At 47.1% G+C, this 5,846-nt stretch overlaps 1 non-coding gene across 1 annotated transcript; it reads right to left on the reverse strand.

Annotated features, from left to right (window-relative positions):
* Nucleotides 1-2,323: 2,323 nt before the first annotated feature.
* On the reverse strand, nucleotides 2,324-2,396 carry trnak-cuu (transfer RNA lysine (anticodon CUU)). Its single transcript has one exon. It is a non-coding gene; the product is annotated as a tRNA-Lys (tRNA).
* Between the last annotated feature and the right edge of the window lie 3,450 nt (nucleotides 2,397-5,846).

Genomic DNA, 5,846 nt, shown 5'->3' on the forward strand with positions numbered 1-5,846 from the left:
ATCTAATATTTCACACTTCTCCACCCTCATTCCAAAGTCCACATCGCCCCTCTCTTTTGTGAAATCAGATGCAAAGTATTCATTCAGAATCCTACCCAAGTCTTCTGCCTCCGTGTACAGATTCCCTTTTTGGACTCTAATAGGCCCCACTCTTTCTCTACTTATCATCATGCTCTTAATGTATTTGTAAAACATCTTTGGGTTTTACCAGATTTAATTGCCAACATTCTCTCATGCTCTCTCTTTGTTTTCCTGATATATTTTTTAATTGCACCTCTGCACCTCTGGAGTTTCTGCAGTATTGAGTTATCCGTATCTGTCATAAGCTTCCCTTTTTTTCGTTAACTTTCCCTGTCTGTCCCCTGACATCCCGGGAGCTCTAGATTTGTTAGTCCCACCTTTGTTTTAAGGGAACATACTTGCTCTGTCCCCTCAGGATCTCCTCCTTGAATGCCTCCCACTGCTCTGACACTGATTTACCAGCAAGTAGCCGTTCTCAGTCAACTTTGGCGAAATTCCTTCTCAGCTCAGCAAAATTGGCTTTACCCCAATTGAGAACTTTTATTCCTGGTCCCCTTTGTCCTTTTCCATAACTACCCTAAACCTTACTGAGTCTGATCACTCGCACCAAAATGCTCTCCCACTGATACCCCTTATACCTGCCCATCTTCGATCACAAGACCCAGTCCAGAACCGCTCCTCCCTTGATGGGCTTGTTACATACTGGATAAAGAATTTCTCCTGAATGCATTTTAGGAATTCTCCACCATCTGTACCATTCACACTATCATTTTCCCAGTTAATATTCGGGTAGTTAAAATCCTCCACTATTTCAGCTCTTTCGGTTTTGCACTTCTCAACATTCTGCCCATATATTTGTTCTTCTATCTCCCTCTAACTGCCCGGGGGTCTATAGTTCACTCCCAGTAGTGTGATCGCCCCTTTTTTGTTCTTTAATTCAACCCACATGGCCTTGTTTGATGACCCCTCTAACACATCTTTCCTTTTCACAGCTGCAGGATCGGTCAATAATCTCTCACAACTCAACTGAAAGCAGCTGGAATGTGCAGCTTTGAGATGGGCTTTCTGCATCGTCAGGGCTGGAAACTGTAGAGTTTGAATGTGTACCGAACTGTACAGAGCATTCAGTAAATATAGCAGGACTGGGAGACATTATGCTTTGTTAATACTGAACAAGAAATGCACATTATTCAATGCTTCTCATATTTAATTGAGCACGTTTTCAGCTGGTTTTGAAACGGGAACCTTTTCCATGTTAAGCGAATGTGATGACCACTACACTACGGAACCCATGCTTTCAAAGCAGACTGCAACCTGAATGCAGCAACTTAGACCGCTCGGCCATCCTGACTGCTCAATATTATGTGTGGCCACCTGCAGGTTGATTTTGAACTTTTGTGTCCTGTCGCATGAAGTAAATGAGGACAGCAGGCGTATCTCTGCCTGACACCGGGGAAACAGTGAGACAGACCTTGGAGCAAGGATCTGGTTATTGCGAAACAGCAAAGAAAATATTAATTCTGGAATTACCCAAAAGGACAGGGACCTCAACATGATTTAAACACGCAACTTTCTGATCAAGAGGCAGACACACCACCGCTGCACCACGAGGCCTAAACACTGAGTCTGAGATGTTCGTCTATATGAAGGTTCTGCAATAAAAGGGGCTTTAAAATCCCCGCCCATTCCCACTGGGTGTCAGAAGCAGCGCTCACCTGCCAGTCACCATATGTTTATTTGTTAAACTTTTGTGTTGCTTTCACGGGATAGCATCATTAATTAACCCGTCACCTTCTTTTGCACAATGAAAGAAATGTTAACTGAGGGAGAGTTGATACTTTAATCAATAAATACAGCAAATGCTGGAAATCTCAGCATGTCAGGCAGCATTTGCTCGGAGACTAAACTCGGCTCTGATTGTTCATCCACAGCAAGTTTAAACATAATGCTCCCACTTGGGATCGAACCAGGGACCTTACACGTATAAAGCAAACATGACAACCACTACACTACGGAAACCTCTGGAACAGCAGCCCCAACAAAGGGGAGCTGACCAGTGAGCTCCCTCTGTGCTGAAGCAGCCCTGAACAAACACCCGGACTGAAAATTTCCAGAGTAATAACTTGTAACTGGAGCATCTAACAGTAAGGACGGCCGAGCGGTCTGAGGCGCTGCTTTCATTATTTGATTAAATTATCAATTCTCCCTCAGTTCGCATTTTTATCATTGTGCAAAAGAAGATCATGGGTTCATTAATGATATTGACCCGCGAAAGCAATATAAAAGTTTAATGAAAAGTAATCGCCCAACGTGGGGCTCGAACCCACAGCCCTGAGATTAAGAGTCTCATGCTCTACCGACTGAGCTAGCCGGGCTTCTCATCAGCTATCCTGTCAATCCCCTTCAGAATATTGTCTGTTTCAATGAGATCACCTCTCATTCTTCTAAACTCCGGAGAGTATCGGCCCATTCTACACAATCTCTCACCATAGGACAGTCCTCTCATCCCAAGAATCAATCTGGTGAACCTCCGTTGTACCACCTCCCAGGCAAGTGTATCCTTCCTCAGATAAGGAGACCAAAACTGTGCGCAGTACTCCAGGTGTGGTCTCACCAGGCCCCTGTACATTTGGAGCAAGACTTCCTTACTCTTGTACTATGGGCGATATATTAGGTACTATGGGCCGAATAACCTGTTTTTCTGCTGATTCTACAGTTGTATAAAAAGTTATTAAAATCCGACAGTCACTCGGCAAACATATTTGTATTTCCTTCAGTGTGCAACGCATGTGGCTGGATTAATGATGATTAAAACAATTATTCAGTGTCTCACAGACTTGAAATATATTTGTCAGCTTGCTCTGTAAAAATGCTTTCCCTGACCAGGAATCAAACCCAGACCACGGCAGTGAGAACACCAAATCCTAACCACTAGACTACCAGGGAACACTATTTGCAGCCTCTGTGATAGCTTTAAATATAGTCAGCTTACAATCACAGCTGAGAATTGTGTGGTGACATGGCGTGTAACTGGATTTGCTGGGAGCAGCGTGGAGGCCCCGACCTGCGTGAGAACACCAGCGGCAGGTCGGGGCCATAAAAGGAGCGGTGAGCGGCGGCCTGGGAGCAGCGTGGTGGTGTACCACGGCAAGGTACAGCGCGAGCTGGTGCAGGAGGGCGACGGCAGCGAAGTGTGATGTCATCAAAGTCCAGGTCGGTGATTGGAGCGTGGGCAGGTACAGCAGGAGCAGCGAGAGACTGTGGAGGGATGTGATCGGGGTCCAGGGGCTGCGTGAGTTCAGGGCCAGGGGCCCAGGGGCAGCACGGGCCCAGCCCACACTGCGATATGTGTGGGCACTGGGTCCGTGCAGCAGAGCTGGTCTCCAGTCGTCTTGGATAACCCTTGCCACTGGACCAAGACCTCGCTCTGTCAAGCCCGTGTGATGGCTGGGGTGCAACGGCCACCACACGTTAAAAAAATCCACGCACAGGTATCTTCCACCCTTCAACATGCAGTTCGGGACCTGGAATATTAGGTCCATCATTGAAACACCTGTGAACTCATCCTTTTTTGGCGTGGAAGCAAGTCATCCTCGCTTCGAGGGACTGCCTATGATGATGATGAACTGGATTTGCTGCAGTCCGCGGGCAGCAGGTGATGAAAGCGGGAGTGAGAGGGTGAGTGACAGGTGGGCACTGCTTCTGATGCTGTCTGACCCACGGTGGGAGTGGCCGGGGATTTTAAAGCCCTTTCATTGCACCAATGCAGGGTAAATAAAACTGTGTTTCAGGAACCTTCATGTATACAAACATGGGCACTCTGCTCTGTAGACCTCGTGGTGTAACGGTAGTGTGTCTGACTCCAGATCAGAAGGCTGCGTGTTTATATCACGTCGGGGTCACTGTACTTTTCCATATTGTTCTTCCGGAATTGAGATTTTCTTTGCTGTATCACAATTTACTTTCCCATCTTTGTATCATCAGCAAACTTGGCTCCATTACACTCGGTTCCTATATCCCTGGGATAGGGGAGGGAAGACACACCGGAGAAGTGTGAGCTTGTGGACCGGAGAAGTTGCAGCTGCTGGAGCTGTGCGTTTTATCGGGGAGGGACGGGGGGAGAGCCCGCCGAGCGACCGGAGAAGCTGAGAAGCTGCTGTGCTTTTCATCGGGTTTGACACTGTTTAAAAATGGCAGAGTGCCAAGTTTTCTCTCCCTACTGCCCATGTGCGAAGGTGCCGGCAGTGTTTTCGGTGCAGGCATTTGGCTCCGCCCCCCACTTCACCATCGACACCACGCCAGGACTCCGGGGACTGTACACAGCGGCCAGGATGGGGAGAGTTTTTCCCCGCGCCGTTTCCAGCGAGCAAAGTCGATGCGCTTGAGGTCAGTGCGCCGACAAAACTGCTTGGGGAAAATCTAGCCCTTGAAGAGTAAGGAGTACACTGAAGGAAATACAAATATGTTTGCCGAGCAACTGTCAAATTTTAATAACTTTTTATACAACCATCGAATCAGCAAAAAACAGGGCACTCGGCCCATAGTACCTAATATATAGCCCACAGTACAAGAGTAAGGAAGTCTTGTTACAATTGTACAGGGCCCTGGTGAGACCACACCTGGAGTACTGCACACAGTTTTGGTCTCCTTATTTGAGGAAGGAAATAATTGCCTGGGAGGTGGTACAACAGAGGTTCACCAGATTGATTCCTGGGATGAGAGGACTGTCTTAAGGAGAGAGATTGTGTAGAATGGGCCGATACTCTCCGGAGTTTAGAAGAATGAGAAGTGATCTCATTGAAACACACAATATTCTGAAGGGGATTGACAGGGTAGATGCTGAGAGGTTGTTTCCCCCGGGCTGGAGTGTCTCGAACCAGGGGCCACAGTCTCAGGTTAAGGGGTCGGCCATTTAAGACAGAGATGAGGAGGAATTTCTTCACTCAGAGGGTTATGAATCTGTGGAATTTTCTGCCCCACAGGCCTGTGGATGCTGAGTCTCTGAATATATTCAAGGCTGCGTTAGATAGATTTTTGGAGTCTCGGGGAATCAAGGGATCGAGAGATCACTGGAGTTTGAAAGAATGAGAGGGGATCTTATGGAAACATATAAAATTCTGACGGGACTGGACAGGTCCCGATGTTGGGGAAGTCCAGAACCAGGGGTCGGAGTCTAAGGGATAGCCATTTAGGACTGAGATGAGGAGAAACTTCTTCACTCAGAGAGTTGTTAACCTGTGGAATTCTCTGCCGCAGAGTTGTTGATGCCAGTTTGTTCGATATATTCAAGAGGGAGTTAGATGTGGCCCTTATAGCTAAAGGGATCAAGGGGTATGGAGAGAAAGCAGGAAAGGGGTACTGAGCTGAATGATCATCCATGATCTTATTGAATGGTGGTGCAGGCTCGAAGGGCCGAATGGCCTACTCCTGCACCTATTTTCTATGTTTCGATGTTTCTCAGTCCTGCTACTGCTTCTTTAATAATGGATTCCAACATTTGCCCAACCACAAATGTTAGGCTAACTGGTCTATAGTTTTCTGATTTTTGTCTGCCTCCTTTTTTAAATAGGGGCATTACATTTGCAGTTTTCCAATCTGCTGGGTCCTCCCCAGAATCCAGCGAGTGCATGTCCACAGATCCCTGAAAGTAGCAGGCCAGGTAGATAAGGTGGTTGAGAAGAAATATGGAATGCTTGCCTTTATTAGCCGAGGCACAGAATACAAGAGATGGGGTCGGTGGGGCAGGTTAGGTCACAGCTAGAGTACTGCTTGCAGTTCTGGTCGCCATATTACAGGAAGGACATGATTGCACTGAAGATGGTGCA

The sequence above is a fragment of the Pristiophorus japonicus genome, chromosome 20, assembly GCF_044704955.1.
Source record: "Pristiophorus japonicus isolate sPriJap1 chromosome 20, sPriJap1.hap1, whole genome shotgun sequence".
In the NCBI taxonomy this organism is placed as follows: Eukaryota; Metazoa; Chordata; class Chondrichthyes; family Pristiophoridae; genus Pristiophorus; species Pristiophorus japonicus.